At 43.1% G+C, this 23168-nt stretch overlaps 1 protein-coding gene across 1 annotated transcript in view; it reads right to left on the bottom strand.

Moving 5' to 3' along the window:
* Nucleotides 1–23168, bottom strand: part of MTUS2 (microtubule associated scaffold protein 2) — a 378633-nt gene that overhangs the window by 89432 nt on the left and 266033 nt on the right.

The raw sequence follows: 23168 nt of genomic DNA, 5'->3' as shown, positions 1-23168 counted from the left end.
TTTCTGATTCTGTGTCTCCCTCTCTCTCTGCCCCTCCCCCGTTCGTGCTCTGTCTCTCTCTGTCCCAAAAATAAATAAACATTGAAAAAAAAAATTAAAAAAAAAAAAAAACCCTTTAAAAAAAACTGAGAAATTTGATTCATCAAAAGAAACTAAAAACAAAATAAGTCGGAAGCTGAAGAAAATTACTGTAATACATATAAACCAGGAATGATTGGTATTCAGAACACATAAAACTTCCATCTGATCGGTAAGAATAAGACAAATAACACAATAGAAAACAGAACAAAGAATGTGAAGAGGAAATTCAAATGATCAATAAACATAAAGAATAGACTCCACAAATAATTACTGAATGCAAATAAAAAAATAAATACCAAAAAGCAACAACTCACACCAACAGACTGACAAAAACTCAGGTCTGATAGATCCCTGTTGGTCAGCGTGCGGAAAAAAGGGACCCCTCATCGTAGCTGGTAGAAAACAACCACTTCGGAGAGCAATGCAGCTATGTAAGAGAGCTGAAGATACATACACATTGTGACTCAGTCTTTTCACTTCCAAAAGTATATACCTTAGAGAGTTTGCACATATACATAAGTTGGTATGCTCCAGAACGTTCAGTTCATTCTCAATAGTGAAAAATGAAAACAATCTTTTCATTAAATACTTGATCTCTAAATCATGGTATTCCACACAGTGGAATGCCATACAACAGAGAAAACAGATGAGTAAGATAATATCAACATAGGAACAGCTCAAAAACGTAAGTGCGTGTGTAGGATGATATACACAGTAAGATGTTTATATGATCAAAAACACGCAAAAAAGCAGTGTTACATATTTCTTATGCTATAAATATTTGTGATAAGAATATAAAAACATTTTGGAGCTATAGTAGCCAGCCCTCAAGATGGCCCCCAATGATTCCCCCTTCTGGTATTCAGAGCGTTGTGGAGTCCTGTCCCATACTGGATCAGGGTTGGTCTCTGTCATCAACAGTACATGGCAGAAATGATGGTGAGTCACCTCCAAATTAGGATGTAAACAACTGTGGCTTCCATATTTAGCATCCCATTTTCGATTTCTCTCTGACTTGTTGCTGGTGGGGAAAAGCAAGCTGCCATATTGTGAGCGGTCCTAGGGAAAGGCCCAGGTGGTGAGGACTCAAGTCTCCAGCCAGCGAGGAGCTGAGGTCTGCCAACACGTGAGTGAGTGTGGAGGACGATTCTTAGGCCCAGTAGGACCCTGAGAAGTTTCAGACAACAGCTTGACAGCAACCTTGTGAGACAGCTGGTCTCTCTACCAGCTAAGTCTATCCTGGACACCTGACCCTCAGGAACTGTGTGAGGTAATAAATGTCTACTGTCTTAAGTCACTAGGTTTCGTGGTAATTTGTTATGCAATAATAGTTAACACACAGTAGGTTTCTTATTGAGAGGGAAGGTCATCAGGTCATAGAGAGGTAAAAAGAGGTCTTCGCTTTTAGCTGAAATATTTTATTATTTTTTTTTAATGTTTATTTTTGAGAGAGAGAGAGAGAGAGACAGAGACAGGGTGCAAGCGAAGGTGGGGCAAAGAGAGAGACACACACAGAATCTGAAGCAGGCCCCAGGTTCCAAGCTGTCAGCACAGAACCCGACGCGGGGCTCGAACTCACAGACCGCAAGATCATGACCTGAGCTGAAGTCAGACACTTCACCTACTGAGCCATCCAGGCGCCCCTGAAATATTTTATTTTTAAAATAAAATATCAAAAGCAAACATGGCAAGATGTTAATGTTTATTAAACTAAGATAACTAGCAAGCCGTTTTCATCATGAAATTCTTTGTACATTCTGAATGTCTGGAGTATTTCACATGCAGAAGAACAGTGCTTTGCAGGGTTGTATCTCAGGGGCAGCAAGATACCCCCCTGCCATGGTAACCTGCAGTGGGTGATCATTCTGCTGTCTTGTAACTAAATATGCAGAGTCTTTCCTGAAAGCTTTTTTTTTTTTTTTTTAAAGCTTATTTAGTTTCAGAGAGAGAGAGAGACAGAGACAGAGACAGAGAACAGGGGAGGGGCAGAAGGAGAGAGAGAATCCCAAGTAGGTTCCACACTGTCAGTGTGGAGCCTGACATGGGGTTCGATCCCACAAACCATGAGATAATGACCTGAGCCGAAATCAAGAGTCGCACTCTCAATGAACTGAGTTACCCAGGCATCCCTGAAAGCTTTTATAAATCACTTACACCCTGCAGGACTAAAATACAGAACTTCAGAAGCGAATATTTTGGGGTGGGTTGTGCTATGTAATTTGGGTTTCTGTTATGACAAACGAGAAACAGTATTCGATTGGAAATATTTATTTAAAAAATTGTGATGCTCATACACTTTCTAAAAGCCCTCATATTTGGATACTAAATACATCAAGAACAGGTTGTCAATATGATTTAAAGCTGAAAAATCTTATATAGGTTCTGGTGAAATTATTTAATTAAGAAGCAAATCAAAATGCTTAAGCCATAGCTATTTAACATGATTATAAAGTGCTGATTATTCAAATGAAATTAATTAGTCACAAATTCCCCAAGAACATTAAATTACTCCCCAATGGCAGAAACACTGGCAATTTTACTCTTTCATTAAATCTATGCTTGGTTATTTTCTTTTCCTGGAAATATGGACAGCAATCAAATGTTTACTAGTCAGTTTATAAAGAAAAATCAGAAACCCTTTAGTTCCACAACCAATACAGGAATGGTGAACAATAAGAAAAGCTTCTTGAGGCTTAATAACTGTATGTAAAATTTAATAAAAAGGAAAAAAAAAGAAGAACCTGTCATGACTGAGCTTGTCTCCAGTGGCCCCCCCCACCCCCAACACACTCTGGAATTAAGTACGAATTCCAGGAGAATGGGCTTTCGGGAAGGAGGAAGAAAACCTACATTTTTGATTTACTAGAAGTTTAGTTTTTTTTTTAATATGAAATTTATTGTCAAATTGGCTTCCATACAACACCCAGTGCTCATCCCAACAGGTGCCCTCCTCCATGCCCATCACCCACTTTCCCCTGTCCCCCACCCCCCCATCAACCCTCAGTTTGTTCTCAGTATTTAAGAGTCTCTTATGGTTTGCCTCCTTCCCTCTCTAACTTTTTTCCCCCCTTCCCCACCCCCGACTCTTCTGTTGAGTTTCTCAGGATCCACATATAAGTGAAAACATATGGTATCTGTCTTTCTCTGCCTGACTTATTTCACTTAGCATAACACTCTCCAGTTCTATCCACATTGCTGCAAATGGCCAGATTTCATTCTTTCTCATTGCCAAGTAGTATTCCATTGTGTACATAAACCACAATTTCTTTATCCATTCGTCAGTTGATGGACATTTAGGCTCTTTCCATAATTTGGCTATTGTTGAAAGTGCTGCTATAAACATTGGGGTACACGTGCCCCTATGCATCAGCCCTCCTGAATCCCTTGGGCAAATTCCTAGCAGTGCTATTGCTGGGTCATAGGGTAGATCTATTTTTAATTTTTTGAGGAACCTCCACACTGTTTTCCAGAGCGGCTGCACCAGTTTGCATTCCCACCAACAGTGCGAGAGGGTTCCCGTTTCTCCACATCCTCTCCAGCATCTATAGTCTCCTGATTTGTTCATTTTAGCCACTCTGACCGGTGTGAGGTGGTATCTCAGGGTGGTTTTGATTTGTATTTCCCTGATGAGGAGTGACATTGAGCATCTTTTCATGCGCCTGTTGGCCTAGAAGTTTAGTTTAAAATACAATTTGAGCACACCTGCTTTTGGGGGGTGGCCCCGCTATTTATCCTTGCCTATTCTGTTTTGTTGTGAAGGCAAGTCCTGAGGGGAAGAGGAGAAAGCCTATCTATCCCTGACCCCATCTTTTCCTTTTGTTCACTTTGTTCATAATCTAGGTTTACTCTGTAGAAGCAGTTCTGGAAGGCTGAGATGATATGGGGCTAACACAGGTGTTAGCAGAGAACTGAATCAATCTCCCAGTGGGGTGGCCTCAGTTTGGGGAAAATAAACCACGGGAGCCTCCTGTGGCTGTAAGGGCAATGTTAAAATGGTATCTCTTGGAGAGGAATGAAGCTTGAATCTTAAATCAAGGAGACGGCCCTTTATTTTGTTGATCCTGTTATCCCAGAGGGCTGCGAGAAGGTTTTGAATAGGGAAAGAGACGCAAGGCTGGTGTTTGAGGTAGCTCCCTGTGGGAAGCAGTCAGGACTTGAGACAGTTAATACACTAGATAGAGGACGGATCGAGTGTCCTGGAAAGATAAATATACACGTAAGAATATATATTTATGAGAAAAAATTGGAGAAGGATACGGCAAGGAGGGTGTATTAGTCCAGGTTCTCTGGAGGAAAAGAACTAGTACATACATGCACACAGTTATATAGATAATGTATAATATATGTGTATAATGTTATACAGTAAAAAAAAAAAAACCTGTTTTATGTACATAAAGAGATTCATTATGAGGAGTTGGTTAATGCAAATATGGAGGCTAAAATGTCTCATGATCAGCTGTCTGCTAGCTGGAGACTCGGGAGAGCTGATGGTGTGGTTCCCATCTGAGTCTGGAGGCCTGAGAACCAGGAGAGGCAGCGTTTTCACTGAGTCTATGGGCAGGAAAAAGCCAGTGTCTCAGTTTGAAGGCAGTTAGGCAGAAGGAATCCTCTCTTACTCAGCCTTTTTTGAGTGAAAGGCTGTTTTGAATCAACTGATTGCACAAGGCCCACCTACTTTGGAGAGGGCATGCTGCCTTACTTAGTCGACTCTTTCAAATGTTAACCTCACCCGGAAACATCCCCACACATACACCAGAATATTGTTTGAGCGAACATCTGGGCACTCCACGGCTTAGGAAGGTTGACACATAAAATGAGCCATCCCAGAGGGCTGCCAGTTTCCTGGTTTCAATGACTGTTGTGCCAAAATGAACCAGAAGAAACAAGGTTAGGAGAAGGGATGGCAGGAAACCTATGAGCACCATTTAGGATCTGCTGAATCAATGCTTCCAGCAACAGGTGGAAACAACACGCAGGGAGGTGGATGTACAAACCGGGAGGCTCAGGGCTGGAGTCTGGGGAGCCTTTAGCACACCCGTGCAGTAACCAGGACAGGATTATCCAGGGATGGAAAGAGGAACCCAGTTTAAAAAGAGAGGAAGAGAAGAAATGGTAGAAAACAAGGAAAATCAGAAGAGTGTTGTATCAGAAGCTAAGGAAGTAGAGTTTCCACAATTAAGGAGTGACCACAATGGTCAGCAAAGTGATTCAACTTAGGGGCTGAAAAATATCCTTCAGCACTGGCCACCAAGGCCCTCAACGGGGACGCCCTCAGTGAAAGCAGGGCCCACAGGGAGGAGGGAACAGAAGCTGACAGTGGGTAGAAGGCAGATGGGGGGCGAGGTGTGGAGTGCAGGGGCTGTATTACAGGCAGGTGAGCCTGTTTGGAGCATGAGAACCGTTTGGAATGAAGGAGAAGGTAAAGAAATAAGCGAGCGGGGGTGATGAATGGAGCAGGGCCCAAAGCAGTAGCTGTGGACTCTGACCAAGAGCACAGGCATGTGTCCGGGGCCAAAGGGGAGAGGAATGTAATTAGAAACAAAGGAGGGTGCCCATCCTCTGAGATGGGTGAGAAACAAACAAGGGTTCACAGAGATGTATATAACTTTGTAGGGGAGCAGGGGTGTGAGAAATTGGGGGAGATCATGCTTAACAGTCTTATCCTTCATGATGAAGTAGAGGGCAATGTTTTCTGCTGAGAGCGAGGTGGGGCCCTCATTTAAGAACGGGGGTGGAGGCCATGCAGCTAACTCCTTTCCCTTTCCGCTCCCCCCCTAAAGTTCAGGCTTAAGCTTTTAAGTATTTATTGGAAGGAAATACAGAGAAGTGAAAGAAAAGTATCACAGACCAACTTCACAGAGGACTGGGATACGTAGAAGACTAGACAGCTCCGAATGGCTCAATAATATAAATTATTCAAGAGGTTGCCCTGGCAATCTTATCATCCCTCAGTAACAGGTGTTTCTTGCTTCCTGCTTTGCAAGTGGGCCATACGCACGATTCAGCATTTTCCTACGTTTTCTACTTGTTTTTCTGCAACTGCTGCCCCCTTGTATCTGTATTCATTTCTCTCTCTCATGTTTTATACTTACTCATGAATTGTACTGCTTCTTGGCTTTTGCTTACGGCTTTCTCGTTTGCAGCTTATGATTCTACTACTATCATCTGCTGACTTGATTATTATATCTCAAAAACAAAGTCTCTGGACTTTGGAGCCTCTGGCTGGTTCAAGCAGACATGCTCCAGTACAGAACATGCCATTCATTGGGTATGGTTCTTTTTTCAGGTGATGGTCAAATTTCTTGGGGCTATGGCGGGGTTTTGGTACCAAGCATAGTGACGTAACCAAAAAGCATTCCAATATCACAGGTAAGTAACTTACATAGGTAGTTGCGGGCAGAAGTTGAAAGGAATAACAAATCCACGCATGTGCAGAACTAACATGAAAAAGGTATGGATATTTACACACACAACACACACACAAACACAATTACTTAAGTCCTGAATAAATGAGGTCAGGCTATGTCTTATTCTTATGTAAATGACCCTATACTGTAAAGATGTCAATTTCTTGCAAATTAATCTATAAATCCAGTGCAATTAAAACTTTAATCCCAAACTTGATAGGGGGGAAATTGAATTGTTTTAACAATTCAGCTGGTAGAGAAAATGCGTGAGAATAGCCATGAAAATTAATTCAAAAATAATAATGATGAGGAGAAAATGCTTGAGATCTCTTTCTATCTGTATGTATATACATATGTATATATAGATATAAGTGTGTGTGTGTGTGTGTGTGTGTGTGTGTGTGTGTGTGTGGTGTCCTGGCCCAGATGAAGATGTGAATCAATGGAATAAAAAGATAACCAGAAACAGAGCCACGTGTCTTTTAGAACTCAATAATACAAGTGGCAATTCAAATCCATGTAAATGATTGAGTAATTCAATCACTGGTGTTGAATCAATGGGCTACTTATATGGAAAAACGGAAAGGTAAATCCTCTACCTCAAATCATGTACCAAAATAAATTACACAAGGATTTAAAATCTAAACATTAAAATTAAAACCGTCAAGGTATCAGTGGCAAGTATTTAACAGTATCATTGTAACTTGGGGAAGGAGGGGCTTCCTAAGTATAAATCAGACTCATAAGACATAAAAGGAATGGTCTTAGATTTGACTACATAAAAAGCACAATCTTACATGTGTTAAAAGACAGCATAACCAAGTAAAAAGAATCTATAGATTGAAGAAAATATTTGCAACACATAAGATAGGAAATGCTAATATCTCTAAAAAGGGAAAAAGAGGGGCAGAGGATGTAGACACGCCCTATCTCCTTTGAATAACGGCAAAGAGGGGCGCCTGGGTGGCTCAGTCGGTTGAGCGGCCGACTTCAGCTCAGGTCATGATCTCGCGGTCCGTGAGTTCGAGCCCCGCGTCGGGCTCTGTGCTGACAGCTCGGAGCCTGGAGCCTGTTTCGGATTCTGTGTCTCCCTCTTTCTGACCCTCCCCCGTTCATGCTCTGTCTCTCTCTGTCTCAAAAATAAATAAGCGTTAAAAAAAAAAATTAAAAAAAAAAATGAATAACGGCAAAGAGTATAAGATTTGAAATGTTAAAAAGGCATACCCATGCCTATTCTGCTGGCATATGTACCTCTAAACTACTAAACATGCTATTTCCTGGGGAGAGGGTTTACTTAACACATGACATTTTAGCCTTCATCCTGGCTATTGTTGACAAAGGGCCATCCTATGACCCTCCATTCAGTCCGTGAAAGAAAAAAGGCCAGATTTCAGATTCTAGAACAGATTATTATCTGCTCAGATTAGATAGTAAGTCTTCTCAGTGTATTAAACAAATGTCACAGTAATTACATCACACGATCTGCTCTTTCCCAGAATGCTGGGTGTTCACCATTTCATAATTTCTGTGTTGCCCACGGATATTTTAAGGACTCAACTATAGTTGTATGTCCTTCAAACGCAAAGACCACATCCTTATTTCTTCTTTTTTGCGCCCCCCCCCCTACCGTTTTACTGGAGTTCCTCATTCATACTTCATACATGCTGACTGCTTGCTTATAAACACATCCATTCCCAGACACAACGTTCCTTCTTCCATCTCAGACCTCTCTTTCTGAGACTACTTGTCTTATTTGGAGGTTCCTTTATTGAGAGCCAGTAGGTGGGTAAATCTTTCAGTGTTTGTCTACAAAAGTCCTTATTTTCCCCACATTTTTGAAAGACAAGTTTACTGGGAGTACTATAGTAGACTGACGGGTAATTTTCCCAGGATTTTCCATTCCATTGTCCTCTGCTCTCCATTGCTTCTAAGGAGTTAACTCTTAGCCCACGTTGCTCTGTTAGTAGATACTCCTTTTCCCCATGATTGCTATAAAAATCTTCTGTTCGTTTTTTATGTTTAGCAATTACACCACACAGTATTTATGGAGTGAATTTCTTTTTATTTACTGCGATTCATTTTTTTCTCAGTCTGAGGATTCATGTCACTTATTAATTCTGAAAAATTCTTGGTCATTATCATTTTCAATAATGCCTCTCCCAATTCTATTCCTTCTTTGTGGAATTCTCATGACATATGTTGGCCTATTTCATTCTATTCTCCATGGCTCTTAACTTCTTTGATATTTTCCATTTCTTTATCCTGGTGGGCTGCATCCTGGGTAATTTCTTCAAATCTGCAGTTTATGAATCACCTATTCCATCATTGAACTCCCCTATTAAGTTTTAGGTTTAATTGTTCTCAAGTTTGAGAATTTCTACTTGATTCTTTGATCGTTTTTGACAGTCTCTGAATCATATTTTGGATTCCGTCTCTTCTAAAACCACATTAATATGCATGCTTTTTTGGAACACTGTTGATGACAATTTTAATATTGGAAGTCTTCTGGATGAGGGTCTGCTGTTTTGTTGTTTCTGCTGACTCTATCATGAGACTTTGTGTGTATGTGTTTTGTGATTTTTAAAAATATTGTGTGCTCCTGTTTCTGGAACTCTATCTGTGAGAATTCTTTGAGGCCTGCTTTGAGAACATATTCCTCTTGGGAGATGTTGCTTTTATTCAGACCCCAGGTCATTTCAAACTCAAATTCTTGGCTTACGGTTTTTAAGATTAGGCAAATAGTATAACGAGAAACATGTGGGCTGGCCAGTGGTCACAAATGATCGGGGAAAGCTTTAAAACTTTTCTTTGTACTGGCATGATCTTTGAATTTCATTTTAAAAGTATAAAAAAAGCCAAACACACAGAGAAGTATGGGAAGTAATGCAACAGGTATATGGACATATAATGCCAAGATCAAAGCAATGGTTTTTGTTTTACTTGTGTCACTTTTCTAATTTCAAACTGTTTCACAATTCTCTTCCTTTCTTGGAAAGATGTATCAATTCGTATCAACAAAATATAACAATTATGTTCAAAGTGATTGAAAACAAGAGCGACTACGATGATTTCACTCTTAATACATGGGAACCAAAACTAGTTTAAGAGTAGGATTAGGGGTTTGAATCCACGCTGGAAGGAAACGGTAAGCATTCGGAATAGTTGTTGAGCGAAGTTGGAGGAGATGATGAAAACAAATAAGAGCGTTGATAAGCAACAGCCCCGTGAGCTCCACTGTGGCTGGAGGCTTACAACCATGAGCATCCATGTTGCAGTGTCCACGTATGACCGGGGTTCTGCGTGGTGAGTCTGGTAGAAGGACAAAGAGCCAGGGAACTCACAAGTAGAGTAGTTTACAGAAGTGCTTCTCAGATTTAATGCGCATATAAATCCTGGTATCTTGCTGAAATGCAGGTTCTGATTCAGCGGGTCCGGGATAGGACCTGAGGCTCCACAGTGCTGAAATTTCCCAGGCACTGCCATTCCTGCCAGTTTGGGGTCTACTCTTTCAGTAGCCGACTGGGCCCAAGTGGGCCTCTTCACCGAAGGAGAGTTACAGGAGGAGTGAGAGATGAGCACTGGGCAAGGTGAGGGGGCTTGTCGGAGTGCGATCACGGCTTAGAGCTCATGTTGTGGAGCAGTTGTGGTTTAAGTCAGAAGCTAGGGTGTAATTCCTAGAGCAGGTGGATGAAGGGTAAAGGTACGTGGAGTTGAGAAGGTCCAGGAATTAGAGGTCTGGTTGTTAGTTCTCGGTTGCACTGTCAGCCTAGGGAAAACTCCAGTGGTTACAAGGGGAGCTGGGATGGAGAAGAGGGGAACCTGCTTGCAGGTCTTTAGTTAACGGGGCTGGATGGGATGGTCGTGAGAGCATTTGAGAAGCTGGCACTAGCAAGGAGGAGCAGAGGGCAGACGTGATCTCAAAACAGGGTGAACTTTGAGGTCTGGGTGGGAGCACAAGGAACAGCTGGTGTGTGTACAGCTGGGAGGGTCGGCTAAGCAAAGGACGTAGGCAACATCTTTGGAAAAGGTTGACCAGTAGGAGAGTTTGTTTAAAATGGAATGGAGTCACTAGGGGGGAAGAGGCAAGTGTTAACAGCGAAGGGGTGAGTCTGCAGGAGACGCTTCGGTGCCTGGTCCACCCCCAGCTGCTGGGAGAGCTCATGTCTGTGACCTTCTTTAGAGGAGAAAGGCCATTGGCTGGGAAGGGCTAAATGGGAGGTGAACACTTCTACTCCCCGAAGTAGCCAGTAACCTAACTGATGTGGGAGTATGGAAGCTCTCTGCCTCTGCACAGGTTGACTCTGTGGGGTGATTTATGTTCTAGAGGCTCTTTGTGAATGAGACCAGGACTAGCCTTCACTGAGACCACACTCTCGTTCAGTTGCTTCCCTCTCCTTGCCCTGCTTCCCTAGTGGGTTCTTCCTGAAGAGCACTCCCTCCACAAATCACGTGCTCCTGAGTATCTGTCTCAGCTCTGCTTTGGGGAACCTGACGCAAGCCAGGTAGCCCAGAAGTAGTCCTGGGAAGCAGACTCCAAGGATGGATTCTGGAGCTGAATCATCCACTAGCCACTGGCAATGGTGGACTGGAAGAGTACCAATGGTCATGGAATGTTACAGCATGGGTGGTGACCTGGGATAGGGTACTTGTGGAAAGCAATACAAAGGCTTGTGCGCTGTCTCTATCCTTTATGCAGCATGAAGGGAAATGGGAATTTTAAGGATTATGGAACTGGGCAGCCATGCTGTGCAGCATGGATGCTTTGAAGAGAAAATGACAGATCAAGGCAATCAGATATCAACCAAAGCAAAGTGTGAAAACCAGAATGTCTCCTTGGCAGAACATAAAGAATATAAAGAATCCATCAACCAGGCTCAGGACCTAGTCTAAGCATAGTAGGCATGTCCTTTAAGAGAAGAAAGATTCTCAGCTCTGGCAAGTCTTCTACACTATAGCCATATCTCTGAGCGGGAGGGAGTCGGATCTTGAGACTCAGGATGCAGATATCTGGGTAAAAGTGCTTGAAAATATAAATGCTCCCATTTCCTAAGTCCTATGGCCTGCAGAAGTGATTATCACCCCTTTGTTGGTGAGGAGTACAGCCTCCACTCCCTCTCAAATGAAGCAGGTGCCTTATTGGACCACACTTGTCTTCTTCATGATCTACCTTACCTCCCCTTTATCAACCAGACCGTTAGTCACTAGGGTCAAATCTTGGCATGACCCAATCAGAAAGTGCTGGACCTGCTAAGGGAGGAGAGAGGTTAAAAGCCAAAGGAACTGAAGGAGCTGGCTAACCTTTCATGGCAGGAAAGGGAGAACATGCCTGGAAATGGATGGTTATAATTGGCTACCAGCTCACAGGAGCTTGGAAAAAGTGATGGCCCACAATGAATGAAGTAGGGACGTCAAAACTGCCATGGCAGGCCATGGAGAAAGGGACAAAAAGTTAGATAAGTGGGCACGCTAGAATGGACCTTGTATATAAGATCAGAAGACCCACCCAGCTGACCGTATTCCTCAGGAGGGCCTTTTACTAAGGTGATGAGGGTTATATCAGTGTCACTGAGAAACTCAGTCGAGGCTCACTGCTGTAGACCAGGGTTGATAGCAGGAGACACTGTTATAAAACAGGACTTTCCAGTGTCGATGGGAATAAGAGGATCCCACAATGCCTAAGGCCATGTAGCAGCACTTCACCACCGGCCAGACTGGGATGACAGTATGATGGGATCCCATCGGCCAGATCCCATCCCATCGGCCAGGTTGGGATGACAGTATGACAGGTGATCTGTGGGGATCTATGGAATAGAACATGGTTCCCCTAAAGGTAAGACATATGGGCATCCAACTGCTTAATATGTATAACCAAAGGAAATTGGGAATGGATGAGCACCTATGGCTTTGACTTGGATAACTGTATTTTGTAAAAAGGGAAATACCCAGGTTTTCTGAGGGACATCGGACATAAGGCCATAGTAGATACTGATACCCACTGTCCAGGTGTAAGCACTATTGGGTACCCCCTGTTAGACCAGGATCATATGGGAGTCAAGTGTAATTAATAGAATTGTGACCCAGGTTCAAATAAACGTGAGTCCCCTGAATCCACAGATCTCAGCGATTCTTTCCTTAATTTATGAATGTATGATCAGAATGGATGTCCTTAGCAAAAGACGCCTCATATTGGCTCCTTTGCATGTAGAGTAAGACCTATCGAAGTGACGGTCCATGGAACTGTCTAACCCGTGGTGAGATGGCAAATTATGAACACTACTGTATCCTGGCAGGAATGACAGAGGTTAATGCCATTCTCAAAGACTTAAAGAATGCAAGGCTAGTGTTCCTTATTATATTCCCCCATTGAATTTGCTAGGCTGGTCCCTGGGGTGGGGAAGGTGGATCCTGGTGAAAGACATTGTCCCACCCCAAACCTAACCACAGGAGGCTGAATATGCCTGGTGTGGTAATATTTACTAGAGCAGATGGACACAGACTCTGGTGTGCGACATGTGGCTGTTAAGTTGGTAAAGGCAGTCTTCATGCCGTCAAAGAGAAGGATCTGAAGCAATTAACCCCATACAGGATGAACAACATTACTCAGTGAAACCTTGCCCCAGGGCCATGTTAATTTTTCTGCTCACTGTCATAGTAAGGTCTGAAAGGACTTAGACCATGTGAACATGGGCAGGATTGGTCACTAAATTGACGAAATAATGTTAATCCGATGGGATGAGCAAAAAGTGGCAAGCACAGTGAAGATCTTGGGAAGACACAAGTGCTCCAGAAGGAAGTGATAAACTCTTCAAAGACACAGAGGGCCAACACATCGATAGTGTTTCTAGTGGCCCAGTGGTCTGTGGCAAGGCAGAACATGTCTTCCCTGCTTCTAGAGAACTCAACCTAACACAAATTCATAGAAGGAATGAGGTAGTCACAGGTAAGGGGAGGAGGGCTGGGTTTTATTTGATGGCCAAGGATTACAGGAATGAAGACAAACCATGGCTACATGTGACCGGCCTCAAGTAGCCTGACTGGATGTGGGTCCTGGACAGAGGCTGCCCCCATGGGCCTCAGTGAGGACTGCCTCACGGTGAGTGAACAAGGATCAACATCTCATTCCATTTCTCAGGCACTGGCTTGTCATCTCCCCAGAAGTGTTTGGGTCTGGGAACTGCAGACACGCAGTACACATATTTGGAGAAAATATTTCTGAACAGAGGTGTTACAGTCCTTCCAGCCCCACCCACTGACGTGGATTTCTGATGGTAGAAACCCAAGCTGATGGTATAGCTACACAAGGAATCCCTCTTGAATTTAACAAATTTCATGTAAAAAGTGTATGTCTACCAAGCACTGTGATAGTCACAATCTTAATTCCTAACATTTCATGTTTAAATGTATGTTACAAATTGCATGGCACTTTGTAGTACTTCATGTCATTTATTCAACAAATATTGGTGAATGCTTTGTATACATCAGGCACTATTCTAGGCTAAGCTCATAGTGACTCTTGGATTTTTCTTTTTTTCCCACACAGCATTTTCCTATACAGATTTAAATGCCAGAGACTTGGGGTGCCTGGGTGTTTCAGTTGGATGAGTGTCTGACTCTTGATTTCAGCTCAGGTCATGATCCCAGGGTCATAGGATAGAGCCTGATAGAGCCATGCACTGGGCTTCACGTTGAGCGTGAGGCCTGCTTAAGATTCTCTCCCTCCTCCCCTCCCTCTGCCCTTCTCTCCCACTCATTCGCTCTCTCTCTAAAATAAAAAAAAAAAAAAAAATGCCAGAGAACTGAAACATATACACCAGAAATTATTATATATTGATGATATGTTCTCTGTGTTTGTGTTTTTGAGCGTTTGGGGAAGTTGGTACTCTTTCCTTCTTTGGATTATATGCTTCTAGATAATACAAACCATGTGATTATTCTTTTAAAAAGTCTTTCATCATGTCTGGCAGTGTTCTGTCCCCAGTGGGTGACTGAGTGACATCTTAACCACAACTGAGTATAAGTTCATGAGTTCACAAACAATTGTTATTAGTTTTACAGAGTTTGTAGAAACAAGACCCCGAACTGTCTCAGTGTAGCTGGATGTCATTTATTTCATTTCAAATCTGACAGCAAGAGAGGCAGACAAAGACTTTTTTCTTCTCAGCTTTCTGCTGCTGAATTCTGCAGGGCACCAATTTTAAAAAGATCTGAAAGACACCATATTTTGAAAGCATGGCATGACAATGTTTCCCCTACATAATGAATATATTAATGAATTATGACAAAAAGACTTATGTTCCTGTCTTCTTAAAACAGCCACTTAAGCAAAACAAGTAGCATCCCTGAAGGGTTTAAGTTGCAGTATAGCATAGCCTAATGGACTGGTAATAAATACAGGTTTTGGGCATCCTGGTTAACAATCCTGGCTCTGCCGTGCATAAATGCTATGGATTTTCTTAATAAAGCAAAAACTCAGCTGGAAGTCCTATAGGTACCTTGAGAGCGAGGACATCCCACCTTTTCCACTGGCCCCTCCCCTGGTTTTCCTCATCTCAGCTAACAGCACCACAGATCACTCACTATCCACACCAAGAGCCCAGGAGACATCTCTGATTTCTCTCTTTCCCTTCCCCGCCTCTCCGAAATCGAATCCACCCACATTGTCTGCTCCACCTTCAAAATATATCCAAGTTCACCTTTCGCCACCTCCTCCACTGTCCTCCTGGTCCAAGCCATCAGACCTTGTACCCGGGTTCTGTTCACAGTCTCTAACCTGACCTTCCTGCCTCTGCTCTGGTCTCTCCACAATCCATTCTCCACAGAGAGGCCAGGGTGGTGGTCTTTGAAACACATAAATCCGGTCATGCACGATCCAGGTCAAAACCTCCCAACAGCACTTACCACAGATAGATGAGCTGAGTCCTGCCTAATGCTTGAGCTTTATTTCCTTCTATCTGCCCCCTTATTCCTGGCATCCCAGCCACACTTACTTGCAGTTTCTCGAACACCTCAAACCCATTACTGTCTCCAGACCTGTGCATTTCACGCTTCCTCTGGCTGGAACGTTCTTCCCTCCACATTTTCACAAGGCTGGCTCCTTCACAGCATTCAAGTCACCTCTTCCCTGATTACCCCAAAGGAACCCACCCCCAGATACTCCCAGATACTCCTTATGCCATTATCCTGGCTTTACTGTCTTTGTAGCATTCATAATTATATGAAATTACGTTATATTGTACACGTGTTTATGTCTTTCCCGCTACAATACAAGGTCATGAAGACAGAAACTCTACTTTGGATCTCCAGAGCCTAGAATAGTGCTGTTATATTGTAAGCATTCAGTAATACTTGTTGAATGAATTCATGATATGAAAAGAATCATTACAAAGTGTCATATAATTTGTAACATACTTTTAAAAACGTAGCATTAAAAATAAGATTGTAACTTTCACAGTGCTTAAAGGAGCTCTGTTTTTTAAATGCAATTGAATTCAGGAAGGATTGATGTCCCAGCTATGTGTGCTCAGCATGGTATTGACCATGTGGACAAAATCTAAAGGAGACACAGCCTGAGTCCCACCTTCAGCATCATCCAAGAACTGTGGTCCTTACCCCGGGTGCCTCCTGAGTCTTGGTGACTAATTGGCTACGTGATAAGGGGGGAAAGAACTCAACATCTCACTGAGATTCTGAGCATAGCTAACAGGGAGGGCAGCAGGCCCACGAGTACTAATTAGGAAGTTACCGGTTGCATGAGTATCTGTTTTGGGAGAGAGGCTAAGGCAAAAGTTTTCAAAGGTGATAGTTCCACTTGGTATCCAGGAAACAGAAATAAGATTTGCTCAAGGTCATATCAGGTCACAAAAGGAACAACAAAGGGTCATGGCCTTTGGACTCTGCTATTCTCCAGACTGAAGTTTGCAAGGCTGGGCAGTATTCTGGGCAGCTCTAGGGATCAGTAGAGACTGCAATGTATCAAAACAATAATAAAGAGATCTGGAAGTTTGGGTTGACTGCAAGCTTGTTATCTTGCCTTCTTCCTGGCTTTGCTCACCAGCTGGCCCTAGAAAGGAGGGGTGTGCAGTTATGTTACCATCATTCATGCTTCCTCGAGCGATCCTGTGATTGTCTTATGTATGGATTTCTCTAGTTCAGTCCAGGAAAAGGAATAGACTTCTCTTCTTTTTTTGGTTAAAGCCATTCTGGATTCCCAAATACCAGATATCGCTGCACGGATGATACACTTAAAACCATTTTTAAGTGTACCATTCAGCACCATTAAGCGTGTTCACCTTGTCGTACAGCCACCAGCATCCATCTCCAGAACTTTCTCATCTTCTCAGAATGAAACTCTGTCCCCATTAAACACTAACTCCCTATCCTCTTCTCCCACCCCCAGTCCCTACTTTCTATCTCTATGAACCTCATATATACACTTTCGGTTTTATCAATTGCTGAGCTGGGAGCACTTAAAAACATCACTCCATCAAGGGGAGCCTAGGTGGCTGAGTCAGCTAAGCGTCTGACTTCAGCTCAGGTCATGATTTCCTAGCTCGTGAGTTCGAGCCCCACAGAGGGTTCTGTGCTGACGGCTCAGAGCCTAGAGCCTGCTTCCAATTCTGTGTCTTCCTCCATCCCTGTGTCTCCCTCGCTCTCTGTGTATGCCTCCCCCTCTCTCTCTCTGCCCCTCCCCTGCTTGTGTTCTGTCTCTCTCTGTCTCAAAAATAAACATTAAAAAAAATTAAAAAGCATCACTGCATCAAAACTCATATAAAGTGTACACCCAAAAGTGTGAAATTTTCTGTGTGTAAAGGATTCTCCAACATATGCCTGACTTAATCAAGATTATTGCTTAATTTCCTCAGAACCAGGGTGGTCCGTCCAGAGACAATGTGAGGGGAGTTGAGGACTCTTGCCTCAGCTGGGTGTCCCCATGGTGCTGGGACTCAGCTCTGTTTTCCCAGCACTCCGCACAGATCTCCAAGACCGAAAGTGCACATGTGACAACAGGGATGAACCTGGGGGGCATTATGCTAAGTGAAATGAGCTGGACACAAAAGGATAAATACTGTGGGTATTTGAGGTACCTGGAATAGTCAAATTCACAGGGACAGAGAGCAGAATGGTGGGTGCCAGGGACTAGGGGGAGGAGGAATGGGGAGTCAGTGTTTAATGGGGATAGAGTTTCTGCTGGGGAAAATGAAAAAGTGACGGATGGTGACGAAGGTTGCACAACCATATGAATGTACTTAACGCAACTGAATTGTACACTTAAAAATGGTCAAATGCTAAATTTTATTTTATTATTTACTATATTTATATTTCACAATAAAAAAGATTGAAAGAACTAATTAAAAAAAAAAAAACTGATGGAGGGGTACCTGAGTGGCTGGGTCGGTTAGGCGGCCAACTCTTGATCTCGACTCAGGTCACAATCTCACCTTTCGTGAGCTTGAGCCTCGCATCGGGCTCTTGTTGATGGTGTGGAGACTGCCCGGGATTCTGTCTCTCCTTCTCTCTGCCCCCCTCTCCCCAACCCCGCTTATGCATGCTCTCTCTCTCCCTCTCTCAAAATAAATAAATAAACTTAAAAAAATGTATAAAAGAAATCTGATGGAAGTGTGAAGAAGGTCCCTGAAGCTCTCAAGGGTACCCTCATTCTAGGATATTTCCCCCGAAGCTGTCTGAAGGAAGGAATCAGACCTGTCTAACTTAACACTCCTGCTCACTTCATACTGTACGTTAGCACAGTAGAGTCCGGTCACATCATCAGCCCAGCAGAGGGCTCGAGAGGGAGGCAGTACTGGTATTGGGACACCTGCTCAGGTGTAACCAAAGCCCTTGGGGTTCCACTGAGCCTGAAACCAACTACAAATATGAACAGCCCTTTAGGAATTTCTCAAAAAGTAATGTAGTGGAATCATCTGCAGGGGCGCTGCTCCTAGCCAACCTATTTCGGCCCAATAGGGACCCCCAAATATCTGATTAGGCTCAATGCAAATGCATCTCACAAATCCATTGTCTAATACATCAGCTACTCTCCACGGTCTTATAAACCCCTAACCCTACAAACTTTGGGCTTCATGATTCCTTCCAGTAGTTTCTCTTTGTTAAAAAAAAAAAAAAAAAGATTATCATTAAAAGAACCTTTGTTTTCTCCTTTCTGTCAGTAAAAGGAAACTATGATTAAAACTCCGATCAATTTCAATGAGAACAGAGGCATTGAGTACGTAACCGTGTCTATGAGAGTTTTAATAAGCTTAATTGATAGGTTGTCACTGCTATAAGAAAAAGAAGGGGGTGCATAGACGCAGGGGGCCCTTTGTAATGGCAGTTCCACTAGGAAATACTTCTGGGGGCAAGACAACAAATGGCCTTGAGCAAGCTATATACAGCGAGATCTAAAATGTTGACCTGGCCTTTTCAGTTCAAATGGATACAAGAGCTGAGAATGTACCCATCAAAACTCCTAAACCAATGGAACCAAACTCAGATTCTACTCAGAGGTGATAATCCCATACAAGTCACTCGTGTGTCCTAAATGTGTCCTAAAACATTTCCCCTACTTGCACTGCCTGCAAAGGTGGCTTAATTATTGTTTCAGTTTTAAAATAAAATGATCTGCAGTGGGAAAGGCAAAATTGACTTTGATAATTATAAACAACCACCTTTGGGAAAATGTCTATTCACGTCTTCTGCCCATTTTTAACTGGATTATTCATATTTTGGGTGTTGAGTTTTATAAGTTCTTTTATATTTTGGATACTAACCCTTTATCATATATGCTATTTGCAAATATCTTCTTCCATTCCATAGGCTGTCTTTTAGTTTTGTTGATCGTTTCCTTTGCTGTGCAGAAGCTTTTTATTTTGAGGAAGTCCTAATAGTGTATTTTGCTTTTGTTTCCCTTTCCTCAGGAGACATATCTAGTTAAGAAGTTGCTCTGGCTGATGTCAAAGAGGTTACTCTCTGTGTTCTCTAGGATTTTAATGGTTTCCTGTCTCACATTTAGGTCTTTCATCCATTTTTAAATTTTTTATTATTTTTTTGAAGTTTATTTATTTTGAGAGGGAGAGAGTTGGGGGGGGGGGCAGAGAGCGAGGTAGAGAGAGAAGCCCAAGCAGGCTCTGCACTGTCAGTGCAAAGCCCGATATGGGGCTTGAACTCACGAACTCATGACTTGAGCCAAGGTTGGACGCTTAACCAACTGAGCCACCCAGGCACCCAGGTCCGTCATCTGTTTTGAATTTATTTTTGTGTGTAGTGTTAAGAAAGTGGTCCATTTTCATTCTTTTGCATGTTGCTGTCCAGTTTTCCGAACACCACTTATTGAAGAGACCTTTTCCCATTGGATATTCTTTTCTGGGTTGTTGAAGATTAATTGACTATATAGTTGTGGGTTCATTTCTGGGTTTTCTATTCTGTCCCATCGATCTATGTGTCTATTTTTGTGCCAGTACCATACTGTTTTGATCACAACAGCTTTATAACATAACTCAAAGTCTGAAATCATGATACCCCCAACTTTGCTTTGCTTTTTCAAGATTGCTTTGGCTATTCAGGGTCTTTTCTGGTTCCATATAAATTTTAGTTTTGCAAAATTCTATACAAATTTTCTTCTCACTCTGTGAAAAACGCTGGTGTTATTTTGATTGGGATGGCATTAAATGTGTAGGTTGCTTTGGGTAGTATAGACATTTTAACAATATGTTTTCTTCTGATCCATGAGAATACAAGGTCTTTCCATTTCTTGGTTCATCTTCAATTTCTTTCACCAGTGCTTTATAGTTTTCAGAGGACAGGTCTTTCACTTCTTTGTTTGGGTTTATTCCCCGGTATCTTATTATTTTTGGTGCAAGTGTACATGGGATTGATTCCTTAATTTCTCTTTCTGCTGCTTCATTGTTGGTGTGCAGAAACGCAACAGACTTGTGTACCTTGACTTTGTACCCTCTCACTTCACTGAATTCATTTAACAGTTCTAGCAATGTTTTATAGAGGCGTTGAATGACTAAACTATACACTTGAAACAAATATTACACTGTATGTTAAGTAACTGGAATTTAAATAAACACTTAAAAAAATAAACAACGACTTCAGCTTTGTAGCTGGTTTGATAACGAGGAAGCCAAAATAAAATAAGAATTAAATTCAAGCTCTGTGTGTGTAGACGGACGCCAGACTTTGGATCCCAGAGAACAAAGATTAGTTTCAGTAATTTCTTTTCCTGGGTAGATTACCATGGAAGGGAACTAGATGTCATTTTGCTAGACTTCCATGTGTAGACATGCTGCATTTTACCAAATGCCCCTTCATGTTACCCACAAGATTAACTGAGTAAACTATAAAAAAAAAATAAAGAGAAAAGAACAAAGCCAACCTTCCTGATCTTAATTTTTCCACTTGTGGTAACAGCGACTTCACAGTCACCTGTCATGATGCTACTGACTAAGGGAAATACACTGGGGCTGAGAACAGACCCGGAATGAGTTATAACCTCCCCCATCCTGGCTGTCTGCCCAACCAGTGGGTTAATTTCACATAGGCTGGTGGATTTGGGGTCAACTCATCCTGGGCGTTGTGTCCTCAGAGCCCCATGGCTGTAACTCCACAGGAGAGTATGACAAAGTTCTGCGCTCCAGTAAACGCATGCTCAGAGTGAAGTACCATGATACAGATATGACATGTATGTGCTCTATTTCTAGGAGTGACAGACTAAGAGAGTTTGTAGTTTTTATATTGACAGCTGGGAATATCACTCACAGGATTTTAAAATGCTGACTGCCACGGACAGGCATATGCACTATATCAGTCTCAATAAATGGTACCATCAACCACCCGGCTAAGCGATCTGAAGCCAAGCTCCTTAAACACCTCTCCTAAGCAGCCCCATAGCCAGTCCTACCCCCAGTCCTACTGACTGCTGTCGCCCGAGTATCTCCTCATGTCACCTTTCTTCTGCCTTCCACTGTTACCCAGGATATTGTCACCTCTTGGATCCTCACTCCAACAGCCCCCCCACCAGTGATCTCCCTGAATTCACTCTGGCCTTTCCATCCTCTACTCATCCTCTGCAAGAGCAATCTTCATGGGTACACAAAGCGGATGGTTACACATCCCCCCCAAAGCTTAACCCGCTCTCTAGTGTTCTTAGGATGGGACACCACACCTTAACCTGCTCTACCTGTCATGTCTCCACGATGCTCCTCTCTCCAGGGTCTCGTGGCCTCTTCTCCATCCGTCCCTCATGCTTATGGTTCTGCCAGCCTTCTCCCACTACAGGTGCTTTGTGTTGACACTCCTGTTGTTTGGGATACTCATTCTTTTTCCTCCTCATCTACTAAAAGGACCCTTTAGTTCTCAGCTCAATCGTCACTTCCTTAGAAGTCCCTCCCTCACCTCCCATGAGAGGTCAGCTCTGCTTTTATATGACCTCACTATACCATGTGCCACTCCACGCACCCACTCGTTACAGTTCTGATCTTACACGTTACCTGTAAATTCAACGGGTTTATATACAACCTGTTACCCCCTCCCCACCAAGTCCACCCTTGTGCCTAACCATCCTGCCTAGCACATAGCAAGCTCTCAGTAAATATCTGTGGACTGGAGAAATGAAAACTTCAAGATTCTAGGGCTTAAGTCTTTAAGCTCTTGGAATGGAAGATCTACCAGGACACAAATGGCAAGACTTACTAACGAAAGGACTGTCCCAGGGCCCCTTCCCTTGGTGTATGGAGAGAATGGTCCTATCAGGGGACAGTGAGACTGCTTTCCATAAAGTTCTAAGCTCTGCCATGCAAGCAGGAAAAAGGTGCCGTGCCTTTTCCGTTTCTAAAATCTCTATTTAGAGTGCAGGCTTACCGGAGTTGTTCTCTTTTAGGGGAGTAATTGGTCCTGTCTTCAGCCTGCCTACAACCATCTGGCCAGCAAGAATCCTACTTTGTCAGTTTACCAAGAACCTCTCCTATCTTCCCCACATTATTGGGGATCCCCTGCAACAACAGGCTTCTTTATAAAATGTGCTGCATGTACTAAAGTGGGGTACCCTGTTGGAGACAGCATATACCTTTCCCAGTGTAGAAAGAATGCTGGGAAAGATTTGATCAGAAAGCTACAATAATCATGACTTTCTCTCAACTGGTGGGAGTCTTTCTTCTACTCTGGCAAACAAAAAAATGTCTCACTTTGGTTCACGTCTGGGTGGGATGGTGTTGTGAGTGTTGGCGATTCTACCACTGGCTGACCTGGCACCCAGCAGCTCTGTCCTATAGTTCAGTTGCCTCTAAACTGTATGAAAGGACAAACCAACAAACCAGGGAAGGAAGGACTCCAGCAATGGCAGGCAACAGGCAACCTGCACTAGAGATTTCAGTATTGGGGGACACTGGGGACTACTGCCACGTGTTTACGTGACGGGGCAGGGGGCTAAAGGAATTCTCCATTTCCCCTTTTCTGAAGTGTAGGTAAGAAAAGGCCTGTAGAAGGACATAATCGAAACCCTCGTGGTTATCCGTGACATCTCTACTTTCTGCCTACTCCCTACCTGGGCACCTGGGCACCAAGGTCAGGGCAATTCAGTCATCTGTGAGTGTGGCATGGCCAGCACCCAGGGCCGCCCCACCATCCTCAGAGGACAGGGATGGGCCGAGGGAGGGGCCACAGGGACAGTGAAACCAGAAA

Source organism: Leopardus geoffroyi, chromosome A1 (genome assembly GCF_018350155.1).
Source record: "Leopardus geoffroyi isolate Oge1 chromosome A1, O.geoffroyi_Oge1_pat1.0, whole genome shotgun sequence".
Taxonomy (NCBI): domain Eukaryota; kingdom Metazoa; phylum Chordata; class Mammalia; order Carnivora; family Felidae; genus Leopardus; species Leopardus geoffroyi.
The sequence above is the reverse complement of the archived record's forward strand: the minus strand, read 5'-3'. Positions and strand labels throughout refer to the sequence as shown.